At 59.7% G+C, this 24,643-nt stretch overlaps 1 protein-coding gene across 5 annotated transcripts in view; it reads left to right on the forward strand.

The window, feature by feature from the left end:
- The first annotated feature begins 2,684 nt into the window (after window positions 1-2,684).
- The window catches only part of TP53I11 (tumor protein p53 inducible protein 11), a 28,290-nt gene continuing 6,331 nt past the window's right edge, over window positions 2,685-24,643 (forward strand). The window contains exons 1-4 of one of the 5 annotated variants that reach the window (XM_086677616.1): window positions 14,331-14,502; window positions 15,022-15,235; window positions 21,966-22,066; window positions 24,473-24,546. The gene's annotated coding sequence lies outside the window, so the exon portion shown is untranslated. Of the gene's footprint in view, window positions 2,719-14,330; window positions 14,503-15,021; window positions 15,236-21,965; window positions 22,067-24,472; window positions 24,547-24,643 lie in introns of those variants that run through there. The other 4 variants (XM_086677617.1, XM_086677615.1, XM_086677618.1 and 1 more) reach the window with 4 other exon arrangements.

The following is a 24,643-nucleotide window of genomic DNA, read 5'->3' on the forward strand; positions in this document are numbered from 1 at the left end:
TGGGGAAAAATAAAGCTTCTTACTTGGTCTGGCTGCTTCTCCCACCTCCTCTGTCCCCAGCCCTCCCCTCCTCCTGTCTCACTCTGCGTCAGCCAGGGGGGACCTCCTGAACTCCGTGCCCCAGTCATGCACCTCTGCCCAGTATGACTCGTGGCTCGCTTCCTCTTATCCTTCGGGTCTCAGTTCTAGTGTCACCGCTCAGAGAGGCCGGGGCCGGCCCCTCATCTAAAAAGCATCCCCTTCCCCCCATTATCCCCTGTCTCAGTGCCCCCGAAAGCCTTAATCGTATTTCGTCACTATGTAAATCTGTTTGTGGACTCTGCCGTCTCCTCCGCTCGATGATGAGCTTGGAGACCACCAGGGAGGACCCATGTCTGCTTCTATCACTGCTGTATGCCCGGAGCCTGGTATATTGTAGGTGCTCAATAAGTGAATGAATAATGAAATGAATGAATCAGATACGAAAGGATCTATAAATGCTTTCTTGGACTAGACGCATCTCTTGGCCAGAGCTAGAAGATCCTGGTTATGGGGAAGCAGCCTCCCACCTCCCGGGTCTTGGACCTCTCCAGCAACCCCCCCTCCTTACGGCAGGGAGGCCGGGGGTACCGGTCTAAGGTGCTCAGAGACAGCCCCGAGTGGTTTTCTGGGAGGGGTGGGGGGGTGGAAAAGCCAATGGAGAGTGAGATGTCCACCTTTCTCTTTGAGGGCTGGGAACCTAGAGCATCAGAGAGGGCTAGGGTTATACCTAAAGACACACAGGAAGTCAGGACAGAGAGCCCCGCCAGGAACACAGGTGAAGAGACAAATGGGGGTTCTCTTGATTAAATGGACTGCGCTGCCCAGGGAGCTGTTGTTGAGAGCAGGGGTGCTGTCACCTGGGCTGGGCCTCTGTGAGGGGTAGGGCTAAGGCCCGACTTCACCCTCTCTGGGTACAAGAGTCTGTGCTCATATGATCCTCTTGGGACGTCCCCACAGCCTGGTCAGGGAGACACGGACACAGGGTGGCTCAGAGACTGGTCTGAGCTCACACAGGTAGTGAACAGCGGAGCTGGGATCACACCGGGGTCTCTCCTGCACAAGGAGAGCTCTTCTGCCCTCCCCCTGCTTCCCTCTCCTTCCCCTCCCCTGTTCCCCCTCCCCACACCTCCCCGCAGGTCCCCCCTGCTTCAGCAGCCCTGAGGCAATCTGCAGAGCGGTCCCCTTGTGATTAGCCGGCACACAGGGAAGCAATCACCAGTCTCACCGGGTGTCTCACCAAGTGTCTGCAGGTGTGGCCGCTTGTGGCCACCGCCCGGCCTCTCCTGCTCAGTGCCTGTTTCCGAAATGTGACCCTGTGGGAAAAGACTGGAGAGCAAGCGGGAGAAAATATCTCCTTTGCAGAAAGGGGCCCAAAGGGACCCTTGTTTTACTAGATTCCTTGACGGTGAAGGTGTTTTTAATATATTTTTAAGGAAAACTGAAGCCCGGGAGAATGGACCTCTCCAGCCCCCCTTACAGCAGGGAGGCCGGGGGTACCTGTCTCAGGTGCTCAGAGACAGCCCCGAGTGGTTTTCCGGGGGATGGAGATGGGAGGAGATGGTGGGGACCGTTTCTAAACGCCCTTCCCTCTTTGGGTCACAGTTACGTCTTTACAGTGAAGGGATCGAGCCTAAGCCAGCAGTGGACGGGCCTCCCAATCAGGAGGCTTAGGCTCTGCGGATGGGCTACAAGATTTCCAGAAGGTGGGTGCTTGGTCTGGGTCTTGGCAGGAAGAAGGATAGGAGCAGCCAGGGTGGCTTGGGGGGGGGCGGGGGGGGGGGGCGGCACTGGCCAGGGCCAAGGCCAGGGAAGCAGGCTGAGAAGGGAGGAGAAGGAGGCCGTTCCGAGGGGAGGGAGGCAGGGGGTGTCGTGGGAAGAGCCCCAGGGCACCAGGGACACCTGGACACCTCCCAGCTCTGTCACTGACTTGCTGGCTGATGTGAGGTCTCTACCCCTTCCTAGGCCTCAGTTTCCCCATCGGCAAAATGGATGGGAAGGGTTTAGACAGGGTGGCCCCTGAGCTCCCGGGGCTCCTTCAGCACCTTCCTTCCCCCCTGGGCAGTGGCCGTCCTGGCTCCAGCGGAGGTTGCTGGTACCACCACATTTCTCAGGGCCCTCCCGCTGCTTGCTGTTCTCTTGGGCCCACTAATCCCCTTAAACCGGTTTCTTCCTGGCTGCTGTCACCATGAGAGTCTTGTGGGGTCCTCCTCTCCCAGGAACAGGGACTTGGCATGGGGCAGGGGGGGTGGGGGGGACGGTCTGGCCTCCTTCGGCCCCCTCACCTGCCAGCGGCCCCCAGGCCATCTGTTCCAGGCTGGGTCCCAACAGAGAGGCCATTCAGCACTCCCTGCCTGTGCCTACCCCCTGCCCCCACCCCCGTCTGAGCAGATGGCCCGGTGGCCACCCCTCCATGCAGACTGGGGAGTCCTGAGGCCCAGCTGGAAGCTGGGGATGGCGGGGTCTGCCCTTCTCTTACAGAATTGGTCAGCACCCTCACGGGGCCCCTGTTGCTACGCACAGCACCCTCCCACCTCACGCTGCCCGGCCCAACCCTCCTCCAACCATTCAGAGAGGGCTAGGCCCTCAGACGGCACCAAGCCAGTCCTCTGGGCCCAGGCTGAGTCACCAGACCCCAGCCTGAGGCCTCACAGCTCCACAGAGGACAAGCGTGACTGGGACCCATATCGCCGGCTCCCGGTGAGTGCCCACTGAGTCTCCACGTTGTAAGAGCACAGGGGTCTCTTGAGGGGCTGGGTGGGGGGTGGTTAGATTCTGGCCCAGGAGGTCTGGGGAAGGGCCCCGGAATCTGCATTCTCGGTCAACCTTCCAGGAAATGCCCAGGTCTCCCAGGGGCTGCCATTCTGTCCTATGCTTTGAGCCTGAATGGCAGTTCAAGGTCTGAGACTCAGGCAAGACAGGACTAATTATCCCCATTCTACCGGTGACGACACTGAGGACCCAAAAGCGTGCAATTTCGCCAGGTAAATTTCACAGACAGCCGGGCCTGGTGCTGAGTACGCATGGCTCCTTAGTTGGTGGCTTCCAGACAACAGTCCCCTGCCATCTCCCCAGGGGAGGGCAGGAATGGCCCTGAGATCATCTCCGCCTCCCCCGCCCCCCAGTTATAACACTTAAAGGCCCCCAGTCCTGGAGAGATGATGATGTCTCCCCTTGTCCCCAGCGCAACCCTAAATAAAATCAGCACTAGACGCTAAAATAACCGTGAGGAAATCTGATAATGACAACAGCCCTTCGGTGCATTTAAAAAAAGATTGCATTCTTGGAATTCATTTGATTTGTGGCCCTGCTTCTGTGGTGCCCAGAGCAATATCCCCATTTCCTGAGATAGCTCTGTGTCCCTGTGCCCCACCCAGTGTGGAGTCTGGGCCAGGAGCCCGTTGGCTGCTGAGAGTCCCCTCTCTTCCCTGGGCCTGGGCCCACCCTGGCTCCTTCTGTGCCTCCAGATTTCCTCCCTCAAAGCTGGAAGGCACCCGCCGGGGGGGTGGGGGGTGGGGGGGTGGGGGACTGCATTTCCAGGAGGGGCCCTAGAGAGGCAGACTTGTGAACGGGGACTTGAAATGTGTACCTCTTCTCTCCTTGACCGCACGGCTTCCCTTCCTGGAAGTGGGGGGTTGCTTTGAAGAAAAGCCCAAGCCTCCCTCCTCACCCCTCTGGGGAAGGGGCCCCTGCCTAGCCCTCTTTAGAGAGGAGAGAGAAACACAGGCCACCCGGCGATGCAGCGCAGAAGCCATTCTCTGCTCTGGGGACACTGGTGTTAGATGGTGCTGAAAAACAGAAGCCGAGAAGCCGGGCGGGACTGCAGAGGCTACAAAAAGCCAGCCACGCTGGGTGCCTTGTAAGGCATTTAACCTCCCTGGACCTCACTCAGGTAAAACAGGAACTAGATCCTAATCTCCCTTTATCCAGGATTATCCAACGAGGAAAAGAAACAGCATATACACGAGTAAGGCATTTAGCACAGAGCCTGACTCTCAGGCAGAATTCAACACCCCGTCCGTATTGTCGCTATGAGCTAGTTTGACATCATAAGAAAGAGCACTGGGACAGGAATCGAGCCACTCAGATTCCAATTCGGGCTCTGCGACTGATGTGTGTGGGTGGCTTTGAACAAATCCGGTAGCCCTCTGGGAGCCTCAGTTTCCCTACGTGTAAAATGAGAGGCTGGGACCAGATGACGCCTCTGACTTTCCATCACTCCATCACTTTCCATAGCTCCTATGCGCGTCCTTCCTGACTCAGTGAAATGTCAGCGTTTCTAGGAAGACTTTCCTGAGACCACCCCCACCCCCACTAAGCTGTGAACCTACTGGTCACCCCTCCAGGCCCACCTCTGGGACTGCATTCCTCCCACTGGCCCCACACAGGAAGAACATGTCCCGGGAGGGGCCCCACACAGGTCGTATCACCTCCACCTCTGGTTTGCAGCCCCAGGGAGAACCGTGAGACTAAGGTGACACTTGGTCAGTTCTCTTGGGCTGATGGTACTCCCTCCACTTTACAGATGGAGACACTGAGGTCCTGGCTATTAAACAACCCACACAACACAGCTCGGGGAGCCTGGGAGTCTCAGAGCCTCAGCCTGATTTTCTGCAGTGATGAGGGCTCCGACAATCATTACAGCAGTGATTACTCCTTAAATTGGTTATTGTTCACTGTTGATGGTGCCAAGTGGCCTTTTTTTTTTTTTCCCCCCTCTTCGCGGTTGGCATTCACCAGCTTGGGGGAGGGGACTGAGCTTGAGGCAAAGTAGAAGGAAAAGACAGCAAAGGAGAGGGAGCAGGAAGGCTGGACAGAGGAGAGGCCAGGGTGGCTGTGGGATTTCTCGCCATCTTCCAGGCAGCCCTGGACCTCTGATGGGGCAGGGAAAGCAGGGTGGGGGCAGGAGGCAGGAGGGTGGTGGTGGGGGGGGGGAGTAGTTCAGAGGTTAGAGGCATGGGGGGAGGGGTTCTAATTCAGGGCCAGGGCAGCCACGCCCACCTCTGCTCTCAGTCTCTCCCTGACTCCCCCACACTTCTAGACTCCCACCACGGGCCAGCACTGTGCTAGGCACAAAGATACAGCCAACAGACACAGTCTTGTCTGGAAGTAACTCTCAGCCAGCCCTGGGCACTTGGAACCTAGCTGCCCAATCCAAATCCGCCATAATGTCCTGAAGGGCACTGCTGGGGTCAGCTGGCTGGGAAGGGGTGGGGGGTTCTGTGTGGCCCAGCCTTGAGTTAGAGATGGGGGGGGAGGCACGTAGGGCGGTTGGGAAAGGTTTCGAGACGAAATGAACCGAGGTGGGAAAAGCATAAGAGAGAGCCAGCACATGAGGATTGGGGCATGATAGGGGGAGAAAGTCCTGGAAGAGGCAACAGCACACAGGACAAGCCCAGGTAGGGGACAGAGTGATGCACAAGAAGGCAACTGGGAGTAGAATCTGGCTCGGTCTGTCTTCTCCACCAGATGGCAAGTTTCTCTGAGGCAAAAATGGAGTTCCGCTTTTCACTCGTTTTATGTGTGTATGTGCATCTGCATGCATTCATTCCTTCATTGTTGTTGGCTGCAACAATTTAAAGTTTATTACGAATCTTGCAAAATAAAGTGGCAGATCTAGGATGGCCTTTACCCTTGGCCGCCATGGACTGTTGCACAGGCTGTGTACTGCAAGGCTCCCTCTGAAATAGGAGTGGCCCTGCTCTACATGTCATTAGTTAGCAGTAATTATTCTGCCCCTGCCTCAGCTTCTGCAATACGCCTGGAGTAAGGTGCTGGGAATACAGTGGTGAGTGAGATAGATAAAGTCTCTGCCCTCAAGGGGCAGGCGGGTAGAAATGTTCAGGGGATACAAGGACTAGGAAGGTGGACTCGGTGCGGCCAGAGCACCAGGAGAAAAGGGAGAGCCAGCACAAGCAGGGCCACACCATCTACAGCGACGAGTCTGGATTTTATCCTAAGCGAGCTCCTAAGCCACGTTTCCCAATCAGCGGTCAACTTTTTCAAAGCTCTCCTGGAAAGACTGACTTGCAGGGGGCACAGCAGAGAGCTGGGGGGACCAGTAAGGAGGAAGGACGGCTGTCCCCGGGGGAGGTGACAATGGCTTGGGTTAGGTTGGCTGGGTGGCATGTTAGGGCAGGTGGCAGCAGCCGAGGGGAAGAGGTCCAGGAGGGGCAAAATGGAGTGCGGTGCTCTTCCCGCCCTCAAGATCCAGAATGATGACAACAAATGTTATTATTGTCGGTGCGAAGCATTTCCGCAGCACCGTTTCTCACCGTGTGAAGCAGACAGGGCGCTGGTAATCCGCCCAGCGTCAGCGGTGTAAACTGAGGCACAGAGAGGCGAGGCGTCCCGCTGAGTTCCCATGGCCTGGAGGAAGCCCGCGGGAACTCTGTCCCTGCCTCAGCCTCCCCACTGGCCCCTACTCTGGCCGGGTCGGAGGCCCTTCCCCACCGCGGGCGGCGGGAGCAGCCCGGCACAGTGGGCTTCTGTTTACTGCCTGGGGCTGAAAACACATGTCAGCAATTGGCAAAACACAGGGAAGCCGCAGCCTAACATGCTTAGATTGGCAAACGCACACTGTACCCTTTTCTTATATGAGGACGTAAAACAATAATTTATTTACGCTCAGAAGCCAGCGCGTTGTCTTCTGCCAAGGCTTCCTGCAAGCCCCTCCTCCGGCCCCACCCCCTCCCCCAGCGAGGGGCTCCCAGAATGCCCTGGGGTCTGAGGATGGTGGAGGGGGGGTGGGGCACTGAGGGGCCAAAGGAGAGCTGCCCTGGGACCCTGCAAGCGAAGGTGCAGAGATATCCTTGAGCGCCTACTGTATGCCGGTCCTTAATTATTTCTCATCGAATCGTCAGACTAATCCCGTGAATTGGAGATGAGAAACCTAGGAGATATGGACCAGGGTTTGAATCCAGGCTCTGCCCCTTATCAGCTAGCCGTTTGGTGAGAGCTCATCTCTAAAGCGGAGACGGTAACAGCCCCTACGTCCTCATGGCTGCTGTGTACTGTGCACGAAGTCTCTTGCGTATAGCAGGTGCTCAATAAATGCTACCGAACCTGGCGAGCCTGGGGTTGCTGTTACCCCTGTGACGAACGGGCAAACAGAGGCCCAGAGAGGCTCTGAAAGTTAATTAAGACCACACAGCTAGGAGTTCACAGAGCCACTGGCAGATGTGTGGCGTTCTGTGGTCTGGGTCCGAAGACTGTCACCAAGCAGTAAATGTACCTGAGGGCTGTACTCGTCATCTCAAATTTACCTAGTGCTGGGAGAGGCCCAGTGTGTCCTAGGCCTGGTGGGGCGAGTTCTAGGATGAGCAGACACAGAGCCGCCATCCCAAAGGACATGGCCTAATGGGGGCAGACAGGTAACAAGAGCCCCCATAACGCAATGTGTTAGGAGCTGTCACCAGGTGCTCCGAGGGCTGGAAGAGACAGCCTTGAGGGGTCACTGATGTAGGGGGCGGGGTGGAGTGGGGGTGCCGGGACAGACTTCCCAGAGTTGGCACACTGCACGGTGGGTGGGAGGAGGGCATTTCTGGCAGACGGCCCAGCCTGGGCAAAGTCTACGAGGGCTGAGCACCCAAGCGTGTGGGGTGTGGCACGGGCTGGTTCTCAGGGTCTGGGCATGGTGGGGAATGTGGAGGCCAGGCCTGGCATGCTGACCCCCACCAACCCAAACAGCCGTGGCATGTCCTTGGCACCGTGTGCTCGGCCGACTCCAGCTCCAGTGCTGCCTGAGCCAAACCCCTTCTCCCAGCCCTGAGGCCAAGGACGCACACAGTCCTTTCCACCCCGTCAATAGCATCCTGGCACTGGGACCCCAGATGGAAAAGGCGAGGCACCAACCGACCCACGGAGGTTACAAAGATCTGGTGTGGGGTGCGAGGGAGGGCCGAAACGTGGGCTTTGGGGCCGACACCCTCGTGGGCTGGAATTCTTGGCGCCTGAAGCCAACCCTTTCGGAGCCTCAAAGCTCCATCTGTAAAATGGGTCACCTCGCAGAGGTGAGCTGGATGCGCAAACCAGGCGTCTTGCACCCACAGGCCGCCCTACGTGTCGGCCTTTTTCCCTCTCTCAGCTCAGAGTGAGCGTGGGACGAGGGGGAGGCGGTGGTGACTGGGGGAGGGGAAGCCCTGGCTCAACCTCCGGGCGGCGGGGCGGGGGAGGGGGGGGGAATCCCCGAGGACAGGGGATCCGCCTCTGAGAGCCCCTCCACCGGGAGCGGAGGGCTGCGGCCAGCCACGCAGGGGTTAACGCACCGCGGGCGCGGGAGAAGGGGCGCGCTGGGTGCGGACTCCGCGGCAGGTGCTTCCTCCGCCCGCCCGGAACCCCCAGCCCGCCTTAGCTCGCGGCCAGGCGCCTGCCCTGCGCCGCTCCCCGGAGCGGTTACGTAACGATGCCGCGCGGCCGCCAGGCTGCTGCGATCCGCCTCGGCAGCGGCCCCGCGAGTATGAATAAACCGATCACTCAAAATGGCAGGCCGGGCTTTATTCGCGTAGCTTGGGGCTGGGGCCCTTCCCGGGGAACAATACACACGGCCCGCCCCTTTGGCCCAACCCCCACCCCACCCGGCCCCGCCCCGCCCCGCCCCCGCAGCCCCTCAGCTCAGAGCCCCTCCGTCGCCCCCCCCAGGTTGGGCGCTCTGGCCCCAAGGACGCCGGCAAAATTGTTCCCGAACCGACCGCCGTGGGTTCCGGGCCCATCTCGTCCGCTTCCCGGATGCGAACTCTGGCAAAGGGAGACTCGTTAGTTCGCTCTACCTGGACAAGCCGAACACTCCCGAAGCGTCGGTTTCTGAGAATACACTTTGCAAACTCTAGAGCCTTGGTTCTCAGACTTTAGCTCCGGTCGGTCGGTCGGTCGGTCGGAATCCACCTGCGGGAATGCAGATTGCCGCCCCGGGGACTCCCTCCCTCCGGAGTTTGCTGTCCGAGGTGGGACCGAGAAGTTGCGTTTCTAACACGTTCCTTGTAGCCCTGCTTTGAGAACCATTTCTCCGGAGGGATTTTTATGAATTAGAACCCGTTGGCCCTTGATGCCCTGGTCCCAAACTTGAAGGACTGCATTGGGGATGGGGTGGCGCACTGCTTTGCAGGAGTCCGGGGGCCATCCTTGCCCGCCCCGGTCAGCAGCAAGGTCAGAGCCATTTGGGGCGCTGGGCTGGACTACCTGGGGTTCTAATCCTGACCTCAGCGCTTTCTAAGGTGTGGCCTCGGGCAAATTATGTAGCTCAGTGGGCCTCAGTTTCCTCATCTAAAATGGGGCTAATAATGGTGCCAACCTCCTGAGATTTATTAAGTACATATAATGTGCCCAGACCAGTGCCTGGCACACAGTCAGTGCTCAAAAGGCTATCTATTGAGATGATGATAAAGCCTTCTGGGGGTATGCAACCCAGGTGGCCCAGCATCCCCTTGGGCTGCAGGCAGGGGAGGCGCTGGCCCCAGCCCTAGCTAGACACCCAAGGCCCTGACCTTCCAGCCCAGAGTGGCTGCTGTAGATTCTCACTGCGACAGTCCTGGGGTCTCCAATCTGCTGCCCCCTATCCACAGAGCAGTTCTTTTTTCCGGCAGGGCTCAGCACTTTGAGAGTCTGACCCGGCCTGAAGCTCTCCTTTGGCTTGCAAAAGTGTCGGCTGTGCCCGCAAGGGATAGTCCCTCCTGAGTTTTTGGGTGTCCTGGGCCTAGGAGACAAGGCCCCCGGACATCCCCCTCACTCCCCCAGCTGGTGGAGGATGACTTTCCTGCAGACAGCCACATGTACCGCCCCCCACTCCAGCCCCCCGCCATTTCCACGTGTTCATTCAGTGCTTATGTCCATGAGCATTTATTGAGCACTTACTGTGAACCAGGCCCTGAGCTCAGGACTTAACACGTAGACGCTCACCTAATCCTCCAAGTACCCTGAAGGTCGTCGTGATTTTCCTCTTTCCGTCTGACAGATGAAGACACGGAAGCTCAGAGAAGCCAAGAAACTTGCATAAGACCCCAGAGCTAGTTAGCAGAGGACCAGGGTCTTGTGCCTACATCTAGGATGGTGTAACTCCCAAGTCCTGCTCAGACCTGGCCTCTGGAGCCTCGGCCCCCTGGAAGCAGGAGAGGGCTGGCTGTGGTCCTCGGGGCCCCCAAGCGGTCCCACCCTTACTTTAGGCCCCATCGCTGAATCCCATCGCTTCCACCCCCATCCTGAAGGGCTGTCTCTCCCACAGGTGAGGAGCTGCCACAGCCAACGGTGTGGCTGGTGGCTGTGAGGATGATTCATAGGAGGGAGGGCGGCCTCCAGGGAATGGGGTGGAGGGAAGGAGGCCTGGCCAGTCTCCCCAGGCTGGGGGCGGGGGGCAGGCAGTGTGGGGGAGGCCTGCCTGATCCCGCAGCTGCTCCTCACGGTCCCCAAAGGGGCGCTCAGCCGGCGACCAGCAGCGGAGAGGAAGCCCCCGGAGGTCTTCTTGCCAGACAGGCTCTGTAACCAGGAAGGAAAATCTGGAGGAAGTGAGGGGAACCAGGAAGGGAAACCGGTAGGCGTTACGAAAGCCTAACTCCTCTGCCTCACTCCCTGGGACAACGGCCCTCCCATCTTGGACCAAAATGGCGCTCCTCATGGCAGCTTTAGCTAACCGTGGCTCGACAGTTTTCGTATCTCAGAGCTCCCTTTTACAGTTTACAAAACACCAGCACCTGCAGAGGCCCTCTCCCTCTCTTCTGCTGGGCTGCTACCAATAATATCAACAATAATGCCTAGTCCTTGCCAAGGGGCTTAACTCCCAGAAACCCCTAGGAAGTAGGCTCTACCCTGGTCTCTATTTTACACACCAGGGAACTGAGGCTCACAGAAATGAAAGCACTGGCCAGTGACCCATACCTAGGATTTGAACCCAGGTCTGTCAGCTCTAACACCCCTGTCCTCAACCACAAGGGCCTCTGACGACAGTCTCTTCCTCTCTGTACCCCGCCCGCTGTCCCCAGGGAGGGGGATCACTGTGAACCCAGTCGCCAGGCCTCGGCCCCAAAGACTAGGCCCAGTGGGCATTCCCCTAGCCCCTCTCCTCCTCTTCCTCCCCGGATGCCCGCCCTAGTCCCTCTGCCGAGTCTTTGAAATCCAGTTGCCTGCACGTTCCTCCCGAGGGATTCACAATCCACAAGTGATTTCTGGCCGCAGGTACAGGCATTTCCTGTGCCCACGCCACCCTCCAGGCACACCCTCACCCACGTGCCACCCAGCTGCACGGGTCACAGTGCGTGTACCTACACGGACACAGGCACCATGAAGGTGCTGTCACCCCTGCTGAGGGTGACCGGGGCAGGCAACCTGAGACCCAGCTGCGCCCAGGCTCCAGTGGGAGGCTGGAGGGGAGTGACCCTCCCCCAGCTGGCTCTCCCCCCCTATCCCCCCGGCCTCCCGGGGGGGGGGGAGGGTGGGGGTTCCACCTTCACGCACACCCTCCCCCACCCTCCTGGGGCTCTGAGGGACAGTTTCACAATGAAAATCACAGTAAGCATGAGAGTAATAGGAATCAGCATTTCCAGCCTGCAAACCTTTCTCCTCTAATGCCACACTTGATGAGCTCCTAGAGGCGGGTATTTTTATGTCCCCGCTTCTCAGGTGCCGCAGAGGGTCAGACAGCTAGGTAGGAGTAGAGCCAGGGCCCTAACCCCCTTTTCTCATCCTCTCTGGCAATGCTCCTCCTCCTGCACTGCGAATAAAGAGGACACCTCCTTGTCAGCAGGCCAAAGCACCTGTTCGTGCCTAGATTTGGGGAGCACTTTACGAACGTTCAGTTCCTGTCTCACAACAGCCCAGCAAAGTGAATTGTGTTTTACGCCCAGTGTAAAGATGAGGTGACAGAGAAGTTAAGAGCAGAATGCCAGTCGAAGGGAACATTCCTGAACTAGATGCAAGTCACTTTAGTAGGAAGGAAGACAGCAAGAGTTTCTAATGGGCGCTTTAAGGACTGCAGATGCCTGGGGTCATGGATAGCTTCTTCTTTCTCCTCCTGCCCATCAAGCCCTTTGCTGGTCACTGTGAACTGTCTCCGTTGCTGCTGTGTGTGCGTCTGACTCCCGAGAGCTATGAGCTCCCCAAGGACAGTGACTGGGTCCTGGTTACCCCCAGAGCCCCAGCACCCGGCACCTTGCCCGGCACACAGGAAGAGCCCAGTCAACACTGCCCCCTTCGTGAGGATGGGGGGACAGCCTGTGCTCCTAGGCTCCCCACTGATGGGCTTGGGAATCGGAAGACAGAATCAAGACACCCAGGGCTCAAAGGTTATCCACATCCTGTGCCACCGAAGGTGCGAATCCCTTCCCTAGCACCCCTCATTAATCCTTCCCTGGCTTCTGCTTGTATGCTTCCAGTGACGGGGTGCTCACTACCACTCAGGCAGCACCTTCCATGTTGGAGATCTTGGGTGATTGTTACAAAATCTCCTATTGATGTAAGGCCCTTGGATATAACAGTGATCACACCAAGGGCAGCACTGGTAGTGTCTCCGTGTCAAGGGGGGGACAATCAGAGGTGACACTGCACACTAGCAAGGCGGGTACCCTCCCTGTGGCGACCCAGAGCCTTGCATGCTGGGAAGACAGAAGAGGCAACAAATGAATTCATCATCCCAGCTTCAGCCAGCTCTGTTAAGGCAGCGAGTTGAGACTGAGTTGTTGGAAAGACGCCTGTCGAGCCTCAAGTCGGGTGGACCTTGGGTCTGTACTTCACCCAACACACTTAGGAACAATCTCGATCTGTAGTTCTGTCCATTCGTTCACTCACTTACCTATTCATTATTGGCCATCACCGGCTGGGTGCAGGGATGGTGGCACCGTGGGCCACAAAGGTGGCTCCGGATCAGAGTCGTTCCCTTGGTAATCAGGACAGCTCACTGTCACTGGGAGCTCTCTATAAACCAGGCCCCGTTCCATTTACTTCCGTGCAAAGGGCACAGCCTCTCCCGCCCATTCCCAGCTCCGGGGAGACAGGTGAGAGTCTGCTTGGCAAACAGTTGGCGCTCAATAAGTGTGTGCTGTTGCTGTTCCACAACAACCCGGGCAGTGCCCGGTATTGGTCACCCCCATTTCGGAGGCGGAGGAAATAAGCCATGTAGAGGTTGAATAACTTGCCAGATGGCTGAGCCAGGGTTTGAACCCCGGCAGGGTACTCCCAGGGCCTGCCTGATTAACCCTTCAGGACCTGGTGCAGAAAGAGCTCAGACCTGGAGTCAAAATGCCCACCTAGCTAGAGACCTGAGGCAACCACTCACCTCTGCCTGCTCTATTTACTTATCTCATGAAATGGAATGTGTCATCAACCTTGCCTTTCTGTTCCCACCCCCACTCCCATCAGATTAAAATGAAGAGATCCAGGCATTTTTCTTAGAAGGCTGCAGGGTGGTGAGACCTGGGGTGGGAGGCACATTACTGGTCACAGGGGGTTGAAATGAGCCAGAAATTGGGGTGGGGGGGAGCGTTGTTTGTAGGAGCCTGGTTCTTTTAAGCTGACAGGCTCCCACAGACCCCAAACCACCCCCCTCACCCTCCCTTACCCCCCACAGGATGCGCAGAGATACAAGGTCTGACAACTGTGCCCCCCAGGACGGGTCCAGGAGCCCCAGATAAGATCTTAGTCCTGTGACAGTGCGGCTTACAGCGACATGGCTGAGGCCGGGCTTTAGGATGAAAAAGGTAGAGGTATATGTGGAGGGGTGGGTGTCATTTGGGGGGGGGGGTCTAGGCTGGAAGCCCAAATCCGAAGTCAATGATCATCATCTGTAAAATGGGATGAATCACGCGGCTGGTATAGGCTGTTGTGAGCATCAACTGAGTTAAGGCTTGTAACTCCTTGCGCACACGGTGCCTGGCAGGGAGCGGGCGCTCAGCAGATGGTGACCATTGTTGTCACTGTGTTCCCTACACACTTGGGTATCTACCAGACAAAGCAGTCCCTTCCATTTTAGACACTGGCCTAGGCCCCAGGGGATACCCCAAGGATATTTAAGACAGCGTGGTCTGCCAACCCGTGGGGGTGTTGATAGTCTCACGAAAGGGGCGCCGGCTTCAGAAACTTGCCAGAAAAGTCTTCCTGGGCGCCGCGGGCCCTCCGCTTTCATTCTCCGGCGCCTTCTCCCGGGGCGTGAGCGCGCCCCCCGCAGGCAGTCCCTAGGAAAGCCTCGGCTGGGGAGCCCCGGAGCCCAGTCGCCCCAACCCCTCTCCCCCTCCCGCCCGGCGGCCACCCTCGGGGGCGAGGCAGCCGGCGCGTGGGAGGGGACGGCGCGCCATTGGCTTGCGCGCGGGACCGAGAGGAGGGACCAGCGCGGGCCGCCAGACTCGGGCAAACCCCGGCCGCGCAGGACGCCGCGCGCAGTCCCGCCCGGCCCTGCCCTGCCCTGCCCTGCCCCGCGCGGGCGGCGCGATGTGAGGCTCCCGAGGGCCCAAGCGTCCCCTGGCTCGCCAGCCCCGCGCAGCGCCGGCGCCAGCATGCGCTAGGAACGTAAGTTCTGTCCCCCGCCGCCGCCTCCGAGCCTGGCACGTTCCCCTCCCGCCGCCGGCCGGTACCTGCGCAGCGCAGCCCAGCCCAGCCCAGCCCAGCGGGGCTTCTGCGGCCGCAGGGTCATGGGGGCCCCGGGCGCGCGACCTGGACGCCCCAGGACCTCTCGGCCCCGGCAGATTCTGCCGCGACTCCAGGGATCCCCTCCCGCCCCCCCCCCCCCCACGAGGCGCAGTCCTCCAGCCCCTTCGGTTCCTTCCCTCTGCCTCGGTTTCCCTGTCTCCCCTGGTTTTCTCCCTCCGCTGTGTCTGCTCCGTTGGACTGTGTATTTCGCCCTTACCTCCCTCCTGTGCTTCGGAGCAAGAGAGAAAGAGCGAAAAGCAGTTTCTGTCTCCCTGAGGTCTGACTGTTGTCCCCGCGCTCGGTTCTCTGTCCCCTCCCCCCCATCGCCATTGTTCCCCGGTCCGAGGAGTGCGCGGCACAAACTTGCGAGTGCCCCTCCTTCTGTCTTCGCCCCCGCAGGGCCGCTGATCGCGGTGGCGGAGTTCCCGCTGGCGGGTCCTACTGGTTCGGCCGGCCGTGGGGACGCCCAACAGCCCGGAGCTCCCCGCCTGGGGTCCCCAGCTCTCAGGCCCGGGTCTCCGAAAGTGGGTGAGTGTCTGGAGCCGGAGATAAAGGACACGTTGGAGGAGGAAGGAGCCAGACCGGGAGAGACCCCCGACTCCCGGCCGGGGAGGTAGGTAGGGGGAGGGGGGAGGGGGAGGAGGCCGAAACCGAAGCCGCGCCTAAGCCCCAGTGGTTGGGTGGGAGGGTCAGGAAAGCACAGGTGGAGACGTCGCCCCCCCCCCCCCCCCCCGGTCTCCCCTAAGTCGCGCGCTCAGCAGGAAGGGGGCACTGTGGGGCCATCGGCCTGGCTCTGCGTGGGCTGGGGCTCCTGCCGCGGACAAAATACTCGCACCCATCCAGGGGGTCTGTCGAGGAACCGCCAGAATCCCGCGCGCATCCCCGGCGCGCCCCGCAGTATCCGGCGCCTGCTTTGCGTCCCCTCGCTCCGCCCTCCCCGCCCCCACCCAGTCCCGGGCTCCCGCCGCCCCCTCGCGGCCCCGGGGGAGCCAGTTTCTCCGCCGCCGCCGGAGCTAGGTGGGCGGGGGCAGGAGCAGGGCGGAGGCCGGGAACCCCGCGGCTCCTCCAGAGCCCAGCGCCCATGGCCAAGGCCGAGTCGGCGGTCCCACCACCGCCCCGCGCTTCCTGGTTGATTTCCTTCAGACAAACTTTTCCTGGTGGGACAGTCCTGCGGGGAGAACGCATCAGGGCCGCAGGGATGCCCACCCCAACTGTGCGGCCTCTTGGACCTACACGTCTGGTGGCCTGTGTGGAGAAGGCCACGGCCCTCTGCAGACCCTCTCTTCCTGCCGCCCAAAGAGCGCAGGGACGGAGAGTGGGTTGGGGTGGGGGGCGTTGGTGGAGTGCCAGGAGGGGACACTGTGCCTTCCTCAGCGGAAGCCTCACCCTCAGCCCAGGAGGAGGAAAGGTGTTTCTCCTTGGGCTGTTAGGAAATAAGGCACTGTGTGTTCTCCAGGTCTCTGTTATCCCATCTATAAAAGGGGCCGTCCGGTCCCTGAGGTCCCCTCTGGCTCCAGTACCCTGGGGATCAGCAGCCCTGGCGTCTTTTTTTCCCGCCCACATGCTGTAGGTTTTATCAATCCTTCCAGATTTGGAGTGGAGGGCTGAGACCCAAAGTCCCTCACCATTGTCTAGCTGTCAACACTTTTGCTGGATCCCTGCCCCCAGGCCCCGCAGTAACTTCTCCAACTCTATACTCAGCCACGGACAACCCTCCTGCCCCTCTGGAGAAAGGCCCTCCCCCTCGCCGGTGTGCCGGGTAGGAGAGCCATGAAATTAGCAGTGACCCCTAGACATACACAGTTCTAGACTCTTCCGTGCTTTCACTTACTGAACAAATTGTGGGCCTGACACCAACGGTGATTTAGTGAACGAAGTGCCAGACACAGTCCCAGGCACTAAGAGGTAGCTGAGAACAAAATGAAGATTCTTTCCCTCACAGAGCTGACACTTAAAGGGTAGAGGAACAAATGATAAAATAAATTAGACGGCGTATTGGGAGGTGAAGGGGGAAAAGTTGAGTGTCAGGGGGTGTCGAGGCGAGGGGTGGGGGTGCTGTTTTACATAAAGGTGGTCAAGGAGGCCTCCCTGAGGAGGTGACTTGTGAGTCAAGGCTTTGAAAGAGTGAACTGTGGGAATAGCTTGGGTAAATAAAGATCCTGCAGAGATCAGCCTGTGCAAAGGCCCTGAGGCAGGAATGTATCTGCCGTATTTGAGAAACCATAAGGAGCCAGCGTGACTGGGGTGGAGAGAGCGGGGTGGGGAAGAGATAGGAGGCAAGGCTGGCTGAAAAGGAATGACGCCTGTCCATTTCGCAGAGGAGGGAAGTGATGCTCAGATGGCTCTGAAGTTACCCCAGGACATGTAGCGGTGGCAGCAGGGCGGGGTGCCCGATGTTCTGACTCCCGGCCTATAATATTTTCACTTCATCCTGCAGCTCAGCTACTCATTGGCCACACTGGTTTGTGTCCCGGCCAGGGTCAGGCCTGGCCAAGAGCTGGAAACATGGAGGGGAGCCACCCAGGCTTAGTAGCTCAAGGGGCTCCATATCCCTGCAATCCATTGCCAAACCCTCTCCAGATTCTCCCTGCTCGTCTGTCGTGAGTGCCTCCGGGCCGCATCTGCCTCCGGACCCAGAGGGAGTCCCTGTTCCCTTCCAATTTCCTTCTTTGGCCGTCCCTTGTAAACACCCCATTCTGTATCCACATGTAGCCCCTTGAAGGGGACTGTTCTGAAGCTGGTATGGTGAAGGGAGAAACTGAGGCAAAGAAGCTGAGTCTCCTAGTCTCAAAATAACAGCAGCAACATTACTAAGCGCTCACTATGGAACAGGTACTGTTCTGGGTGTTTTTGTGCGCCTCCCCATCAGTGGATGGTAGGTGGCCTGATTACACCCATTTAACAGATGAGGAAACGGAGGCCTAGAGAGGTAGTGTCACTGGCCCAACGCCATGCAGGTACACAAGCCTTTTGAGTCTTAACCCACTCCTTTGACACTAAGCCAGAGCCCCCAAACCTGGGGGAGATGGGCAGTCCTGGCTGGCCCATCCGCATCCCGGGAAAAGTACAGGGACCCTTCTGCCTGCCTCCCCCAAGCCACCCAGAGGGCAAATCACCTCTCGCTTCTGGAAAAGTTGGCATCCCTGCAGGGAAGTTACTTTTGCCTCTGTTGTCCTCCCCTCGTAGAGGTTTGGAGAGGGGTGGGAGGGGCGGTGGGGTATTGACGTATGTCCACTGCCCCCTCTCAAGAGCTCTGGCCCCATGGCAGCCGGAAGCCAGGCCGTCCCTAGGATCATGGTCCCGTGGGATCCAGAAGCACTAGCTGCCTTTGAGGGCCCTGACGCGGTCGCCAGGCTGTGGGGGAGGCAGGCCCATTCCCGGCTTGAGAGGACAGAAATTCCCCACGTGCTCTGCCCTTTGTGAGTGACGGTAGGGACAGGGAAGACCCTCTCAGCGACTTCTGAGTGACGATGGGTGGCCGGATGGATGGCCGGCAAGGGCTGAATCCCGCTTGCACACAGCAGCCCTCTCAGGCCCTGGGGTGAGGCCCAGGGATGCCCCCTCCCTGTCCTCTGCTCTCCCACCCTTTCCGACACTGCGGGGAATGTCTATTACTTTTTTCGTCCCTGACGATTTGCAGATGTTTGTTTATGATGAAAGTTGGGGCTTTCCTCTATAATTCTGGAAATCAGGCACCTTCAAAACAAAGAGAACTCGTGGATAAAATATGCGTGTCCCCAAGAGGCCCCCAGGCAGCGGGAGCTCGGGCCTCGTGTGCCGCTGGAGTGTGGATTTAGAAGCCAAATCATGACTGTCACAGCCGGGAGGGCCCCAGAGACCACGCTCCCTTTTTTTTTTGAATGAATTAACCGAATCTCACAGTTGGGCCCTGGTTTTCCCGCGGTGGCACAGTCTTTGGTGACCTCAGCTGTCCTGTCTCCCCGCCAGTGACTCAGGGCTCCGTTGGCAGCTCCCACGTTCCTGGAGGTTCTTGGAAATGGGACGTGGAATCCCTTTCTTGACTCAGGATCTAGGCCTGTCACCGTGGCGGGATTTGCATCATGCTCCCCACCCCCACCCCACCCCCCCCCCCACCGGTTCTACCTGTCACCCTGCTCCCTTGCATCCGCGCTGAGCCCAGTGCTGAGCCCAGGGGTGATGTGGGACATGCGCCAGAGAGATGATACGGCCCTGCCCTCGAATGGCTCACCAGCCACTTGACAGGCGAGGCTGACTGCCTCAGGCCGGCTCGGCCTTTAGAATAACTACACCCTCAAGGGACGCGCTGCCCGTAGTCGGCTTGGCTTTGTGCCTTAGCCCAAAGGCCCCGAGACCCACGAGGACCGCACCTGCACCTTAGCAGTCACTGTGATGATGTCCGTAGGACAGCCGGCATTAGCCAAGCCCCCTTTGTGTCCTGGGGCTTCTTAGTTTTGCTGTAACTTTGCGGACAAGCTGGTAAGTCGGGCCTCATGACCCCCATATCCAGTGCAGGAGAGGTTAATCTGCCCAAAGGCGTAGGGGCTAGTAAGGAACATGGGTCCCTTCATCCCCAAGCCTCTCCCGTACGGCCCTTGAGATGTGAGATTCACTCCGCCTGAAGACCCAGGCTGGGGGCTCTGGGTTGGGGGGTCTTTCGACCCCATCTTGGCCAAGGGGCTGGTGGACTGTCCCAGGAAGGGACGATGGGGTGGATGAATGGGCTCTTTGCTGGGGCTCCCTCCTCACCTCCGCTTCTCTCTGAGCAGGGCCTGGAGGCTCCGCCTCTCACTGCCCCCTCCCCTGGCACTGCCCTGTCCCAGCCCCTGTTTCCAGCTATTTTGCACCCGTGTGATAACAGAACAATGGGCCTCCCCGCGGCCCTGCCCCGGTCCCGCCAGAGCCACAGCGCCTTCACCCAGGGGAGGCTGGACCCCAGGAAGGAAGGAGTTCGGATGCTGGCAACCTGCCAGAGACTTTCAAAGGGAGGTGTGAGGAGGAAGATGGCTTACAGCGTAGTTCTTCCTGGAGGTCAGGTTCTCCAGACATCACCACTGGCCCTGCCCACACACCCCAGCTCCTCGCGACTCGCGGGATGTCTGTTTGAAGTGCGGTTACCTCGGTTCAAGTTTCAACTCTGCCACTTACCCCGAGACGCTTGAATAAGTCACTTGGTTTCCTCGTCTGTAGAATGGGGGTGACGATACAGCCGTCCTCCTAGGGTTGTCATGGGGATTGCAGAGAATTCCTGGTCTGGAAGTCCTCGTCCCCTGCCTCCAGCCCTGGGGTGGGTGCTCTCCGGGGCAGTTCCTCCCAGATGGGGGAGGGACAGGTGTACTGTCTCTTTAGCAGAGGGTCTTGTTCGAAAAGGAAGTGGTTCTTGGCTCTGAGACTCAGCAGCAACTGCCCCGAATCAGCCGGTGGGTGTTCCGGGCCCCAGGCGCCCTTCCTCTCCTCTCCTCTCCCCTCCCCCTGCCGGTCAGGTTTCTAAGCCAGCCCTCATGGGCACAGTCTCCACGCCAGGGACAGCTCTGCAGTCCGGCCGTTTCTATGGAAACCAGGCAGGCTTCTTGGGGAGGCCGTAGGGGGGTTGGGAGAGGTCCTTTTGGACCAGCACGGGAGTGACGCCCCAGGCCCGTCTGACCTGCCGCCAGGGCAGGGCCTTGGCAGCCGCCCCATAAGCAATGTCATTAATTGCTGTCCTGTATGGAGCTCACAGCAGGTGCCAGGCCCCTTGAGTGCCTGTGCTCAGCGTCTCCTCACAACCCTGTGAGCTCAGAAGTAGCAGTGTGGTTTCACCAAGGACGAGATGAAAGCTCAGCGGGGTTGGGAAAGTTTCCTGAGGTCACAGACAAGTAAGAGAAAGAGTTGAGGTTTGAGCCCAAGTTGGCCTAATCGTGCCGTATATTCCCCGCCCCCCCTCCCATTCTCCCCTGGCACTTTGTACCCCTGACAGACCTCTCCCTTCCCGGCCTCCGTGTAGTCATGACCTCTCTGTCTTACCGCCACTGGGAGCTCTTAGGGATGTTCTTCCTGGCCTCAAGACGTCCCTGCACTTGATGCGTGGGGGTGTGTGTGTTCTGCAGGGAGTCAGAGCTTGGCCAGCAGTGGGGGTCTCTCAAACCCTTCCCCAGCTCACTACTCGGTCGCAAATATTTGCGGAGCCCCTCCCATGCCCGGAAGTGTCCCAAGCCCCGCGAGCCAGACCTACAGAAAGCCCCGGCCCGCGGCGCTGGCCGTCTAGCGGTGGCTGCAGCTTTCGTGGAGGTGGAGGCGGCCATCGTGAGGTCTCCCCGCCTGTCCTGACCCCCGCCGCTTCCCGGGCACCCCATGGGCCGGGCCCTTCGCCGAGACATTGGCACCCACTCTCCTGTGTCCTCGGCACCCTGGACCCGCTTGTCCGAGACCACCAGCCAGGAGGAGGTGTCAGATTCAAACCCAGCCCTGCCTGACCGCGAAACCCCTTTCCTGTACTCCTCTGCCACCAGCTCCTGTGTGGCCCGAGGCAGACCCTGCCGTCTCTGGGCCTCAGCTTTCTGCCCTGTCCAGTGTGTGTTTGGAACAGAGCCCCCGCTTGGGCCCTGCCACGTCTAACATAGCGTGATCTTGGGTGTTCTGGGTGGGGTTCGGGAGGCCTGCTTCCCGCAGCCCAACTGTCACTCCTGTGCCGATGAAGGGCCTGCCCGCGTGCCGAGGCCTAGCGGGAAGATGCTTGGACGAGATAACAACCCTGCCTTCAGATCACCGGCTCTCCAGGAGCCCAGGTGCCCATGACGTGACTAGGCCTATGGGCTGGAAGTGACCAGGGGCCGCCCACACTGAGACCCACGGAAGTCGGGAGGGGCTGTGTCCCAGAAAGCTGCCCGGAGGGAGGGGCCGTGCGGCTTTAAAGAACCAGGAGTGTCGGGGTGGGGGGACCGAGAGCAGGGGGGACCCTCCCGGGGGCAGTGGTTCAGAAATGGGAACCACTGTTCAGAAGGACAGCGACTTGCTGGCTTTATTGGGAACTGAGGTCAGAGAGGCCAGCCAGGGGTAGAATGTAGAGGGTCCTGAACTCAGGCTCTAGGGGACTGCAGGCTGCAATGTCCCTGCACCTGTTCCTTGCTTGGCTGGTTGTTCTCCACGCTGCCCCTTCCCTCAGCCTCCCTCGGGCAGCTGGCCTCACCTGGGGGAAGCCCTGGGGGCCCTTCAAAGGCAGCTGGCCCTGGGAAGGAAGCAACCGCCCTATGGGGCAGGCTTTTTCCATTGTGCACGGCTGAATGGCTGAAGGAAGAGAGCGAAGTGGGAGTGTGGGCGGGCAGGGCACTTTGCCCCAGGCCCCCAGGGACTCAGAGGGGTCTGAGTTCCCTTGCCCTATCCTCCAGCGCATGCACGGAGCCAGTGTTCTCATGGCCCCCATTTCCCAGGGGCAGACACTGAGGCTGGGAGAGCTGCAGTGAGCCAGCTGCCCCAAGCCCTACAGCAGGTAAGAGGGCAGAATCGGGATTCGAACGCACATCTGGTTCAGACGCGATGCAGGGGGTACGGCAAAGGAAGGTGCCTTCTGTCCTCACTTAGGTTAAAATGAGACCAGGCTGGGGGCGCCTGGGTGGCTCGGTCGGTTAAGCCTCCGACTCTTGATTTTGGCTCAGGTCATGGTCTCACGGTTCGTGGGATCGAGCCCCATGTCGGGCACCATGCTGACCGCACGGAGCGTGCTTGGGATTTTCTCTCTCTCCCTCTCGCTCTGCCTCTCTCTCTTTTTCTTCCTCTGTCTGTCTCAAAATAAATAAAATCAACATTTAAAAAAAAAGGTGAGGCCAGGCTGAAAAACACCTGGAGTGGGAAGGGAAGCAAGTTCAAGGGCAGATCTGAGGGGGCCGTGTACGTGGCTTGCCTTGGGGGGGTAGGGCCTGTGGAGGGGCTGGCGGGTGTATGGGAGTGATACAGCCCCCCACCTGCCCTCCCCAGGCAGGGCCCTGTGCTGTGGGTGAAGAAGGAACAGAACTTAGTGCTCAGAGGAGTTAGCTGTGCAGAGGCAGGTGCAGGGGATTCTTCTCCCTGGAGATTTCCCTGTCCCTGGGAGGCCCTAGGGCCCTTTGTTGGTGATGAGCTCCTTGCTGGGGGCTGGGCTGGGGGGAGGCCACAGCGGGTCCCACCAGCCCGGGTACCTGATGGCGGTGCCTGTGGATAAAGCCGGCCCCCCCCAAGAGCGGTGCTGATGTCAAATGGAGCCCGGGACACCACGGTCCCCTTTCTGTACCCAGTCCCTGCGGGCTGGCCCCGCCACGCTCCACGGCCCCTGCCTCACAGGTTCAGGCCTGCCGCGCGGAGGGGAGCGTCGTGCACGCTTTGGTGGTGAGGGGTCACCGGGCGGAGGAAGGCAGCTGTCGCTCTGAGCTGGGGTCACTGATGCAGCCCAGGCCTGGTGGGCTTGGCCCGAGGGCCGGCCCTATGGCGCGGGACTGAGGTCCGTTCATAATTGTCAGACTCTGCGAACGGCCCGGCGGTCCTTCAGCAAATGGCTGGCTTGCCAAGCCGGCACGTCTATCCCATGGAATATTACTCTGCCATAAAGAGGAGAAGACCGTTGACTGGCCCAGCAGCTTGGATGGACCTCAAAGGCATCTCATTCATTATGCTGAATGAAAGGGGCCGGTCTCAAATGGTTCTAGTTGCTACGATTCTACGTATATAACACACTGGGAAAAAGAAGAACAGAGCCGGGGTGACGGCCAACAACGGATCCGTGGTGGCCAGGGGCTAGGGGGTGAGGGGAGAGCATGACGCGGGCAGGGGTCCTGACTTCCCGGTGGTAGATGTGTGAATCGACACACGTCCTAAAAATCTATGGAACTGCAAACGACAAAAAATGTCAGTTCTGCAGTATGTAAAGTGAAGAAAGAAAGGCCAGAGGGGAGGCCGGAAGGCAAAGAAGGGGTGAGGGCGGGGCCCCCCGGTGCTTCCTGGGCCGAGGACGGGTGAGGGGGGGGCGAGCCCCGGCTGCCACCAGCGGCGGCTGGCCGGCCCTTGCAGGCTGTCTCGAGCGGGTCCACCTGGCAGCGGGAGGGACACCGGGCTGATTGTAGCCTCTGGGGTCACGAGAAGTGGTGGCCAGCGTTGAGGTGTGGGGACAGTGCCCGGCCCCTGAGGAGCAGTGTGGCTAAACCCTGCTTTCTCGGGCGGGGCTGGTCACCTCTCCGCCAGAGGGCCTTCCTGGCCACCAGCGGCCACCTCCGCGCCCCTCCCCTGCCCCAGGGTGAGTGTGGAGGGAGGGGACGGCATAGCTGTAAGGCCGGGGGGTTGGGCGGGCCCTTGGCCTTGAATGTCACTCACCGGAGGCCATCGGTACCAACTTGTGTGGTTAGCTCCAAACTTGAGGTACTCTGCCATTTCCCTCCTTTACCCGAGTCTGAAGCCACGATATCCACACGCCCCACACTTGGATTCCGTTCTGATGTTGCTTTGTCCGGGTGCTTTATTTTAGGACGCTGAGGACGGCTCTGCCCCTGGCGGCCCCGACCGGGGCCGGGAGGGGGAGACTTGGCTGGTCCCACACACACACCCCTCCGCTGGCAGCCAGACTGGGACCCAGGTCTGAGGCCTGGTCAGGGAGGTCCAGCAAGCCCAGCAGAGGGGCAGGCAACATCTGTGAGAGTGGTTTTGCGGCCTTGCCAGAGGGTAGTTGTGGGCTGGAATAAGGTGGGGTGGGGGGTGGGGGGGGGTGCTGAAGTCACTCAGCCTGTCTCTGTTGAACTTTGCTGAGCTCGAGCTCCTCATCTGTAGAATGGGCGTAAGCAGCCCCCATTGCACGCTGGCGGTTCCCAGCCCAGTGCCAGCCTTCGGAGGCCTTTGCCTCACCGGGGTCTACACCTCTATCTCCTTTGCATAGGTGTGGTGCTGATTGAACCGGAGGACCGGCGGCCAAGTCATCTCCGTGTCTCCCGGACCAGCGCCTGGTAGACGGTAGGCGCTCAAGACCTGGCCGGGGGCGGGGGCGGGGGGGGGCCGTGGAGGATGGCGAGCAGACACGGGGAGGGGAAGAGGCTGGCAGTGCGTGCCC

This window comes from Puma concolor, chromosome D1 (genome assembly GCF_028749965.1).
Source record: "Puma concolor isolate L17-30 chromosome D1, mPumCon1.1.hap2, whole genome shotgun sequence".
NCBI lineage: Eukaryota > Metazoa > Chordata > Mammalia > Carnivora > Felidae > Puma > Puma concolor.